The following is a 12,670-nucleotide window of genomic DNA, read 5'->3' as shown; positions in this document are numbered from 1 at the left end:
ACAACAAAGTTGGTTAGTCTTTTCGATTATCAAAAATGGTCACATGAATCTACCATGAATTCATGTAAAAGATATGCCCATTGATGTTGTCCACTGCAAGAGTGTGTGTCTGCTTGTGAAGATTCCAGATGGGTAGTTGTATTAGTCAGTAGCAGCAAACTGAATCAGGAGTCCAGTGGAGCCTTTAGAGACCAACAGCACTGATTCCAGCATGAGCTCTGACAACACAGCTTGCTTCCTTAGATGCACAGGAATTTAAATCCTTCAAGGCTGATTTTAAATACAATCAGAAAGATTCGGTCGTGTATATAAAAGTGAGCCTGATGGATTTAAAATTCTGTGCATCTGAAGAAGTGAGCCCTGACTCACTGAAGTTATGCTGGAATAAATTTTGTTAGTCTTTAAGGTGCCACTGGACCCCTCTAGTTACGGGTCTCCTTTGCAGACCAGGTGGAGAGTTCTGCGGGTTCAAAGAACCACACTTGGTCATTTTTCTAGGCTGAGCAGAATGCTGGGATTCTTGATGAAAACCAGAGAGAGAGAGAGAGAGAGAGAGAGAGAGAATTTCTGGCTATTTACCAGCTTTGAAGAGTATTAATTGGGCCACAAGGTCTCTAATGTCCTGTTCACAGATTTCCCCTCAGACTGGGGTATGAGGTGCTGTTCCTGAGCTTGAAGGAGGGCAGTATTGGTGATACAGGATCAAATCAAAGCTCACTCTTAGTCAGGGCTTTTTTTCAGCTGGAACGCGGTAGAACGGAGTTCTGGCACCTCTTGAAAATGGTCACATGGCTGGTGGCCCCGCCCCCTGATGTCCAGACAGGGGGGAGTTTAGATTGCCCTCCGCGCTGCTTGGCAGCGTGGAGGGCAATCTAAACTCCCCTCTGTCTGGAAATCAGGGGGCAAGGCCACCAGCCATGTGACCATTTTTGCTAAGGGCGACCCACTGAGTTCCACCACCTCTTTTCCCAGAAAAAAGCCCTACTCTTAGTACATTTTACCTTTTATGGGGTAGCTTAGTTCACAGGCAATAAGCACTATTCATTCCGAACATAATGCTGCACGGAGGAAGAAAAACTCTGCTCCTGTATTTTTGTGCTGAAAGATTAAAGGTTCGGTCAGAAAAGGGGACCTGGGGTAGCGGGGCTGGTATGAGAACTGAAAGAATCCATTCAGGATCTTCCAGGCAGCCAGTTCAGTTAGGCAAATCCACACAAGACTGATCTGAAGACTAGCTGTAAGGGATTAAGGTGGAAACAAAGCTGATTCAAAGTACTTTGTTGTCTCTGGCAAGGTAACCCATTGCCTCCTCCTGGCAAGGTAACCCATTGCCTCCTCCCATGCCACTGCTGACCAGGTCTAGGTGGAGCTGCTCAGCTGGAGGAGATGTTTCTGGAGCCAGTGCCCCCAACAGCCAGGAACAAGCCAAGCCCTTGAGGTCACTTCATTGTGCTGACCCCAGCCTCACCTATGGACTCTTCCCACACCATTCCTCCCTGCTGATTTCATGCTCTGTGCAGCTGCTCGGGTGGTGAGCCCATCCTGAACATTGTAAGATACCAAGTGGAGTGGTTTAAAGCTTTTTCTTAATGGTGTAATAACATGAACTACTGGCTTTAAGGGCCAGGTTTCAGGAGGGGTTCAGGCATAAGCCCATCGGTTGTGTGCCTCTATGTCCTTCCCTCTCCAGTTTTAGGCCGTTTCCACATGGCTTACCTTATTCTGCAAAATAGCGAAATCTTGCGCGAAATCTCACGAGAAGACGCTGTTATCACATCTCGCGCGATAACAGCGTCTTCTCACAAGATTTCGCACAAGATTTCGCTATTTTGCAGAATAAGGTCAGTCGTGTGGAAACGGCCTTAATGGCTTCTTCAAGGGTATCTGAAACATCTTCTGGTTCTTTCATTCTCAAATCACTTCTTCCTCAACCCCCCCCCCCCCTTTAAGACCAACTTCCTTAAGAAAGCATTTCCTAGGACATGTACAAAACCAGAGCTGTTTTCACACTGCTTACCGGCCACAGAACATCGCGCCAAGCTCACGGAACGACAGCGTCTTCCGGGCACAAAACCATGCCAGGAAGACGCTGTCGTTCTGGGAGCTTGGTGTGATGTTCCATGGCCGGTAAGCAGTGTGAAAACGGCCCAGGTCCTCCACTACCACCTATTTTTCATCCTGTTTTCTAGTGTTCCTGAGTCTGACTTCGGGCAATCTGTATTGTTTTTTGAACTAGTATGTATTAATAATCCCTCCAGGCAAGAACTATGTCATTTACGTGCTGTGTATATCATCTAGCGCTATGCAGATGTGTCATAATATTAGCAGCATAAGGATACTGGACAAAGAGATCCCAGTGATGGCAGAAATGTCATACTATGCCTATATCTTTAAATCCCCCCTTTAATTTCTCTCTGTGAATCTGTCAGTTTCTCTCTCTTTATCTCTGTCCGTCCATCTGTCCGTCTGTCTGTCCGTCTGTCTGTCCGCCTGTCTGTCCATCTGTCTAGCTAGCTAGCTAGCTGTATACACCTACACCTATCTAGATAGATAGCTATCTAGCTAGGTAGCTAGCTAACTAGCTGTATACACCTACAACCCTGAAAGAAATTTAACTCTAAATACAACTGTTCTCTGAAGCTGATTGCTAACGCTGCCTCTGTATGAAAAAGAGCCTTTCCCCACGCACCATTTGCAAGCCACCCCATGCTTCCCCCTTTAATGTTCTCACTTTTAACAAATGCATAAAAATTAAACAACTTACTCCCCTCCGGCTTCTTCTCTTGCTTTAGCAAATATTTACCGAGGGTAGATTTTGCCTGCGGCGCTTTGTGTGAGTGAAGCAGATTAGAGTGGTAGGAAAGAAGGGTGTTTTTTTTTTTTTACTTCTGAGATTTTCCCACTTTCTGACAAAGGAACGGAGAAAAGGAACCCTGTTCAAATGCTGGCTGTTTGTAAGGCTTTGTGTGCCTGCCAAGATCTATGTCTCCCATCACAGAAGAGTGGGCGCGCTCTGGTCAGAGTGCCTGAAATGCCGTGTCTTCACAGGGGCAAATGACACAAATTGCTCAGATGCATGTAGAAAACCTTGGAATTTTTTTCTCCCCCCCCCCATCCCCAAATGAAAAACAGTCTGGGAAAGTTGCAATTTCTGAGCATAGCAGGAGGGAAGAGATGTTTAACCCTTTCCTCATCCATTGTTTTTCTTGTAAAAATTGCACCCCTCCCTCATACTGTTCTGCCCTGCAGAGATCCAGATGTATGTGCACAAGGGTGATCGTGCATTAGGAACCACTGCGAGTGGGGAAAGCAGCTTATTTTTGAAATGTTTTTGAATAGCAAAATGGCAGATTCAACACACCACGCCTGCTGCACTCCTAGGGCTGTTTTTCTTTTGCACTTGGCACTTACCGTATAAGGTACATTCCAGAAAACCCTAGACTTGAGCACCATATTTGAACAAAATATTTAAGAAGCTGGAATGACTAACAGTGATTTTAATGGACTTTGACAGGTGTAACGCCACTTTGCATTGCGCTATAAGTGTCTTGATCCTACAAACTTAATAACAAAATCTGGGTCTGCATCTAAGGATGCCAGGCCCCCTTACAATCCCGGTGGGAGGCTGGGGACCTGGCACCTACCTTTCTTGCAGCCCCAGCATGTGTCACTTACACGCGCAGCCCTGTGCGATGATGGCACTTCCAGCAATGGCACTTCCAGGTGACGTCATCGCATGGGTGCAGGAGCACACATGCACTTCGCTGCAGGCTGATTTGGGCCTAAATAAGCCCACTTTGGCCAGTCTGGGGCCTAAACCAGCCCACTGCAGAGCATGTGTGTTCTCAGGGCAGAGTAATTACATCATTCTCAAGAATGATGGCCATTTCCACACACTGTTAAAGAGACAGGCCACTTACTGAACTCTGGCAGGTGTTTTTCACAAATTCCAGACGACTCCGATTTCAAAGCGGAAACAGGCAGTTTGGCTTCCGTTTGTTCAGCGTCTTTTAGCAGGCACAGGAAAGAGTGGGAAATCCCGTTCTCAGAAAAGACGCTGAACAAACGGAAGCCGAACTGCCTGCTTCCGCTTTGAAATCGGAGTCGTCTGGAATTTGTGAAAAAAAAACCCGCCAGCGTTCAGTAAGTGGCCCGTCTCTTTAACAGCGTGTGGAAACGGCCGTTGTTGCGCCATCCCTGGGAGCGCACTCAGGAGGCCTGTTCCTGCGCCCTTTTCCCCTGCTGGCCAGATGAGTGGGGGGGGGGGTGAGGGATGAAAGCGGGGGATCCTCCGCCCCCACCGGGAGAATGGGATCCCTACCGGCATCTCAGCCACATCTTACTTTCTGTCTCAACGGGTGTCCCTCGGTGTGCCTGTGGTTCTGTGCGCTGTGCCTGCCCACATTTCCTTTGTTTGGTTTGGCCTATATCTGACAGCATGGCACAGTGGTTAGAGTATCAGACTAGGATTGAGGAAACCCACGTTTGTATCTGGACTCTGCCATGGAGTTTGCCAAGTGACCGACTTGCACTACTAGTTCTCTCTCTTAGCCTACCCTACCTCGCAAGGTTGTTATGAGGCTAAAATAGAGGCGAGGAGAACAATATAATGTACTTTGAGTCCCTGCTAGGGCAAACGGTGGAGCATAAATAAAATTAAATAAAAATAAAATAAATCTTAAATTGCACTGTCCTTTTAATAATATTTGATTTATATACCGCCCTTCAGGACAACTTAACACCCACTCAGAGCAGTTTACAAAGCATGTTGTTGTTATCCCCACAACAACGATCATGCTGTGAGGTGGGTGGGGCTGAGAGAGCTCTGAGAGAGCTGCGACTGATCCATGGTCGCCCAGCTGGCTTCAAGTGGAGGAGTGGGGAATCAAACCCGGTTCTCCAGATTAGAGTCCCGCCACTCTTAACCACTACACCAAACTGCCCTCCTGCTCGCTGTGCATCCCAACCCCTTTGTCTTCCCCATCTACACTTACTTCATTCTTCTTTCACTGGATGCGACAGAGCAGTAAGTTGCATGAAAATGCAACTACAGTAGTGATGGTCAAGTCAGGGAAGTTTCAATTTGTGCTTCTGGGGGAGACTTTGGCATGCAGCAGATTTATTTTGCCCTGAATAATGAGTTTGCCTTACATCCCAGGTGACCGATAAAAGAAAGGGCTGCCATGAAACAGCGTACAATAATGCCTTTTTTCAGAAGTTTGTGGCTGCACTGAATACCATCTAACTAACTGTCGAAGTCCAGAATATACCCTTATTTTACAGAAACTTGATGTAGCAATTGTGTGTGTGGGGGGGGGGGGGCAATACTTCTTGGGACAGCAATTACCTTTATAGAAAATGTTTGCATTTTAATGGCTAAGTAATAACACCAGATTGCACAATGTTTGTGTTGTTGAATAGGTCATCTTTGCATAAATGGCAACTCTGGAAGGTCCTGGCCCCAGGCCACAAATGACCTATCATCAATTTACTGCTGCATCCAATGGGATCCAGAGGGGTTCCGCGTGCTTCAAGAACGTAAAGGTCTTCAGCGCTTTGCCAGAAACTTGGGCTGACTCTAGGTCTGTTGGGAACAGTGCTTGTGCTGAGAAGGCAGGACAGGAAAGTGCTGTATCCTTTCTCTTCTTTTCTGAAGAGTTCTCCCTCCCAAATGCCCCCTGCTGTGGTGGGCTGCTATGAAATGAGGAAGGGGCTACTGTACACAGTTCACTGTACACTGCAAAGCTGGAATTCTCCGTATTTCTTGTCTCGCCAGGTGACACCTCTGCTCTGCATTTCAATGTCACCAAACTGGCCTTATTTATTAAAAAGTAGTGACACCTCTGGAATATCAAGAGGTTCTAGGAAGTCACGCTGGCTAGTCTGCCATTGTGAGGGGAATCAGAATGGCGGCACTACAGTTTTATGCCGAGGGCAATGATTTTTGAAGCAATCAGAAACGAGAGGGAAAACAGGAACGGGCCGTTGTGCTAACTGGGCTTCATCTCTAAGCGAGTTTCCAATCTCCTGATTCTCTGAGGCAGCACCCATTTCTCCAAGAGCCCCACAGACAAAGAGACATCCTCCTTCCTCAGTATTCTATATTCATAATAGTAGCATTTCGATAAAGCTTTAAGTGTTCAGAGTAATCTTTACAACTGTCCTGTAAGTAGGGTTGTCAACCTTCAGGTAGTGGCTGGAGGTCTCCTGGAATTACAACTGATCTCCAGGGGACAGAGATGAGTTCCCCTGGAGAAAATGGCTGTTTTGGAGGGTGGATTCTATGGCATTAATTCTAGATGAGTTCTCTCCCCTCCCCAAACCACACCCTTCCCAGGTTCCACCCCCCCCCCGCCCCCCAAATCTCCAAGAATTTCCCAACTAGCAACCCTACCTGTAAGGTAGTTTACTAATGTTAGCCACATATTTTGGGCAAAACTATTGATTGAGCCTAGGTGAGTTTTGAATAATTGGTTCATACTTCAAAGAGCAAGGTCTACTCAGAATCCTACTCAGTGCTACACCATGGGGCTTACTCTCAGGAAAGTGTCCTTAGGATTGCAGCCTTAGCTGCCACCTATCTGTCCATGCCGACACTCACTGTGAGTGATTCTGCACACATTGGATAACGCACTTCCAATCTTCTTTATTTGGAACAGATTTTTTTGTGCGCGGAACAAAAAATCCACCTCAAACAATTAAGAAAGTGCATTGAAAGTGCATTATCCAGCGTGTACGGAATCAGCCTATGTTTTATTATCAGTATTCCTGTTTTACTGACCGTGGCTTGGAAGGGGGAACTGCTGGCCAACTTCTGCAACTGGATGATAACTATATTTGTAAAGTATCTACTTGCCCCAAGATCATAAGTGTCGCCTTGAAGTTAGAAAGTGCCAATTCTTTTTGTAGTGTACAGTGGTAAGGTATTTTGGCAGTATCATTCTGGGGTTCCATGTGGGAGCCATCAAATATGGGGGGACACCATTTCTTTTAAGGATATGACTGGTGGACTGGGAAATGGAACTTCCTATCTAATACACGTACTCAGCATTTTTCAGCATTTCTGTTCCCGAAATGTATTCAGAATGGAACTGGAGTTATTTTAGGAGACAGGAGGCAATCCCTCTCGTACCCATTATACGGGATACTGACACACAACAGCTATAAATGGCACAGGAATAGCTAACCTCCTGCTAAGTCAGAGAAATTGTAGTTGTCTTGGGGAAGGGGCTAGGTCTTCTTTTGTTCTTATGATACTCTGTAATTTGGTCCTGTGCACTAATGGCTTGCAACGTTTGGTGCTTATATGGGTAACTGGATATGTAGCATGTGGGCTGTATGCAAACATTTTGCATTACAGGACCTGGTTTTGACATTGACCAGTCTCTTTAAGACAGCCAGGTTTCAGCCAAGGAGAGTGTCGTCCCCCCCAAAATTAAATAAGAGTGAAGACTCTGTATTGGTAAGCGGACATTTCCATTGGAGACAGTTGATTGCCATCATTTTGCCATCATGTGGTTACTTGTTCACATAAACGTATGCACATTGTCTTGCATAACACACAACAGTCTCTCTCTGTTTCATACCAAGCGCACAGGATATTGTCACTCTCTGCTCCGTCTGCCTTGCTCTGCCATAGCACTTCATGCACAGACCATTACTCAGTTTCACTCACATCTTTTGCAGTCTTAGAGCACTGAATACATGAGACGGGCTGGGCAGGTGAATAGAACACAAAGACTGGTAGCAAGGAGAGCCACTTGTACTTGAAGGTCAGCACCTGTCTATGAGCGGAACCACAAGTGACGAAAGGCACAGGTTGGACACTTGTCAGCTTCCCTCAGGTTTTGGCAGGAAATGTAGGCAGCTTGGTGGAATGTTGAAAAAGTGACAGTTGAAAAGTCCATTGGACAGCAGTCGGAGAGCGAAGCTGCGAGACCAGGACGCCTACATTTCCCATCAAAACTTGAGGGAAGCTGACAAGTGTCCAACCTGTGTCAGGCGTCACTTGTGGTTCCGCTCTATGAATGCTGGAATAAGATCTTAGAATATAAAGATGGCTGGCTACCCCTCTGCCTTTAGTGGGAGGATACAGTGGCACTGTTAGCAGTCATACCCCCCTCCCCACACTGCAAGCACAGTTTATGGATATGGAATATCATAAACCCCTTGCCATTCTAAGCACAGTCTGGCCCTAGGCAGAGCAGATGCCAGCTAGCCTGGAAACTGGAAAGTTACCAAGACGTGAGTCAGAGGGGAGATGATTGACTGACAGCCCTCCATGCCCCAGAGAGCAGCAGAGATAATGAGGCTTCCTGAGAAAACTCCCTGCCTAATCTCATCAACGCCTTCCTTTGCTTCCCCTCACCTACTTACCTTAATCAAAGCTATTCAGCACACCTGATAGCCTTCCCATCCAGTACCTATCAGGTCATCAAGCAATATTTTCACCTATAGTCCATCTCAAATAGTCATAGCTAGCCTCTCCCAGCTTATTGTTCCACCTCCAGACAAACCATTAAGGTATTGTTTCAGATAGCAAGATGTCAGTTTTGCCCCAGGGTAAATTTTGCCCTATAATTGGGCTTTCCCAGCCATGTGCTCTCTGTGTGTGTTCTGGACCCATATATGTGCCCTCAAATACATATGAGTCCTCTCTTTTCCTTGCCGTGAAATGCTAGTCATTTTGCTGCTGCTCTCACAGACCTTGCTTCATGGCTCGTAATTATCATCTTACCCCAAATTACTTTCTTCCATTTTCCCTCCCTGATTTTCTTAATTAGCCTTGTATGTGTGCTGTGTGTGTTTGTGTTATTGCCCTTTTTATTTCTCTTTTAATGGAGAAATGGCGCCACTCCGGGATCTTCTACATCCTATATTAGCCCAACTTTCAGAGTTTTCTGATGATTTTAAGGTTCAGTTTCTGCTTGACAACCCAGATATGGAAATAACTGAAATAGTAGCAAAGTTTCTCTACAGTGCTATGGCTATACACCCTGACAAGTAATATCCTGTATTGGTTTTGCTACACTGTTGTCCTGTTCCTATCTGTAATTTTTAATCTTACTCTGTATGGACTCGTTTCTGTATTTAAAATTTTATATTATATATATGCCAATAAAGGCTTGCTTGGATTTCTCTCTTAATTAAAAACCCTTTCCTGTTGAGCACCTGCTTGATTTATTTGAGAGTTCTCTAAGAGAATAATCTCTGTAAAGATAGGTGGAGAATCTGAGTTACCCCCCTCTCGCTTGTCTCCGGTAAAGCTAATTCCCCCTCAACTAATTAGGACACCTCCTATTTGAGTAACAGCACATGTTAAGATCTCTTACACAAATGTAGAATGGTCACCATTCCCATGAGGACAAGACGGCAGACCTCTAGGGAGAACTGGAGGGCTTGGGTGGCTTGTGCTTCCTCATATAACTCGGGTTGCCAATTCTAGGTTGGAAAATTCTTGGAGATTTGGGGCAGGGGGTGAATCCTGGGTAGAGGATGGACCTCAGCAGGGTATAATGCCATTGAGTGCGCCCTCCAAAGCAGCCATTCTCTCCAAGGGAACTCCAAGAGATCACTGTAGTCTGTAGACCAGTTATAATTCTGGGTCATCTCCGGGCTGTCATCTGGAAGTTGGCAACCCTACATACAGTGCGGTGTGGAAGGTGGGCCATGGTGGGGAGGGCTTAGCCTAGGAGAAACTTATAGGAAGGTGTAATTGGAAAGAGGAGGAGGAAGAGAATTCAGCTGAGACAGCAACCCCTTTATATTTTAATACTTTGGAAAATGCTCTGATAAGTGAGCTAGTCCTGATAAGTGGGCAACATCTACTCCCCCCCCCCCCAGCTATTGCCCTTTTCTTTTGGGCAATAGCCAACACCTCCACTCCTGCGGTAATTCCCAATCTCTGTTCTGCCTCTCAAATGCACACATGTGTATATATGAAAAGTTTAGATACACTGCATATGTCACAACAGTGTGATTCTAAGCAGAGTTACACCCTTATAAGTCAACTGAAATCCATGGGCTTAGAAAGGTATAACTCTGTTTAGGATTGCACTGTCAATACCTGTCAAGAGTATGTATGTATGTTTTTTATCTGAAAAATGATCTCTGATCACATACACATGCAAACGTATATTTTGAATGTCTCATATACGCTGTTCTTAGAACACATTGGTCACTCTTCTTTACATAGCAAATACGCCGAATTGCACATTCACAAACACACACACGCGCTTCATCCTTTTTATTTGCAAACATGCATACAAAGCCGATCTCTTTCATGTGTGCTCTTTAGCACCTCTCTCATTTGCCCACTCACACACAACAGAATACTTTTGCTGTCTGCTGCTCTCGCACACGCTCCCAATCTGCGCCATTTAATCAGCACAACTACTTTCCCAACAGCTGATGAAACATTCATGCCTCCTAACCACATGCTGACATTTAACAAGCAGAAAATGTAGCGTATACAATGAGAGGCTCCTCCAGGCCCAGAGCGAAGACAAGGCACAGCATGCGCCCATCCTTGGCTTTTGTCTCCTGGCTTTGTTTCCTCACCTGGCTTTTCCTCTCACCGGAGCCCAAGTATCCGCTTGTTAAAGAAGAACAGTGGCCTGGCCTGCTTTTGAATTGGAATGCTCCTCGGCGTGCCATGCAGTAGAGGACTCATGAGACAGCAGAAGGGGGTTGCAGTTAATAGTGGCTGTGATGGGCTGCAGCATGCTAGATGGAGACCAAGGACACAGTGAGACTGGAACATCGGGGCTTTAGAAAGTCCAATATTCACAACCCAGCTGCGATCAAAGCCTTCGTAGGCAATTGGGCCCCCTTTTCAGGCTTTCTTTCTGCCTAAGACCATTTACATTTTCTTTCTTTCGGCTGTGTTAACTTCCAGTTTTCCCCTATTATCATCTCTGGTACGCTTTGACAGTAAGTCTCCGAGATAAAATGTGTACTGTTAGTCAAAGCTTTCCAGTTTACCTCTAAAGGCTGCAAAATGGTTCCCTCTTGCATTGTATTGAGAGGATGCTGCAGAGGCGTGATCTTCAGCCCACAGGTGGCTCATGGAATTCACCAGCTGGGGTCATGTGAGCCTTCCTAGAGCTGCTTTTTTGCTGGACTTGCTGCTAGTGTACACGGAAGGGCACTCTGCCTCCTGCTTCTTTTTGCATGCTGAAAAGAACATTGGTACAGGTCGTCAGTCTGTTGAGTATTGATGGTAGTCACGAAGTAGGAGCCAGTGTGGAGTTTGGAGGGAGGGTGGAACGTAGAGTTTCCAGCCTCCCGGTAGTGGCTGGAGATCTCCTGGAATTACAACTGGTCTCCAGGCCACAGAGATCAGTTCATCTGGAGAAAAGGGCTACTTTGGGGGGTGGACTCTATGGAATTATGCCATGCCAAGGTCCTTTCCCTCCCCAAACCCCTTTCTCCAGGTTTCTCCAGGTTTCACCCTCCAGATCTCTAGGAATTTCCCAAGTTGGAGCTGGCAACCCTAGTGGAGCATGGGGAGGGATAAGTGATATATAAAGACCATAGAGATTGGGGAAATTCCTAGATCATTGCAGACGGGGTAACTGGAAGTGGCGTCACTGTGCCGTCAACATCAAACTACCATCACGAGCTTGATTTGCCCCGCCGGCCGTTAAAACGGCAGCCCGGTCAGCTCAGCACTTAGAGCTGCGTTAGACCTCCATGGATCCCAAACCGGAAGCCCTTCACCATCACCACTTCATTTTCTCCCACTACGAAAGTGGGAGAGAGCGAGTGGTGGGAGTAGGAAGTTGCATGCCACAGTTGGCAAACTTAGTAAGCCTGCAGAGTGGCATAGTGGTTAGAGTGTTGAACTAGGATCTGGGAGACTGGGATGAAAATCTTCAGTCTGTCATGGAAGCTTACTGGGTGATCTTGAGCCAATCATACACTCTCAGCCTGTGTTGTGTGTTATATGCCGTCAAGTTGCCTCCAAACCTATGGCAATCCTATGAATAAAAGACCTCCAAAACATCCTGTCATTAACAGACTTGCTCAGATCCTGCAAACTGGAGGATGTGGCTTCTTTTATTGAGTCCAGCCATCTCGTTTTAGGTCTTCCTTTTTTGCCTTCTACTTTTCCTAGCATTATTGACTTTTCTAGATAAGATAACAGAGGAGAGGAGAATTGTTATGTATTGGGTTAAAATAGGGCTTAGCAAGGCCTCTAATGTATTGAATGTTATGCACTGTGTTGAGCTTCAGGTTATGTCAAGGTTCCTAATGACTGAAATCTTACATTCTGTGGGCAGCAGCCAATCAGTCCTCTCTAATAAAGACCAATCGTTGGCCTGCTAGTCCAATGCATTGTATATAGTTCATGCAAATGATGGCATTCTAAAGTACATGTTCCTATTGGTTACTGGTTATTATCAGGCCGGGGTTTGTATGTATATATTGGCTCACATTGAGCTTCTCTTTCAGTCTGCTGTTTGAGTCAGTCTGCTGTCGTCTGTCTGTTCTGGCTTGCAATAAAGCATGTTGTATTGAGCTGAAATCACTCTGGTCTGAAATCAGGGGTAATTTCATAGAAAAAGAGCTGGAGGAACTCATTAGCATAACTCATTAGCATATGCCATGCCCCTTGCCATCGCCAGAAGTGTGTCATTAGCATAACTGATTTGCATATGCCACACCC

This window comes from Eublepharis macularius, chromosome 4 (genome assembly GCF_028583425.1).
Source record: "Eublepharis macularius isolate TG4126 chromosome 4, MPM_Emac_v1.0, whole genome shotgun sequence".
Taxonomy (NCBI): domain Eukaryota; kingdom Metazoa; phylum Chordata; class Lepidosauria; order Squamata; family Eublepharidae; genus Eublepharis; species Eublepharis macularius.
The sequence above is the reverse complement of the archived record's forward strand: the minus strand, read 5'-3'. Positions refer to the sequence as shown.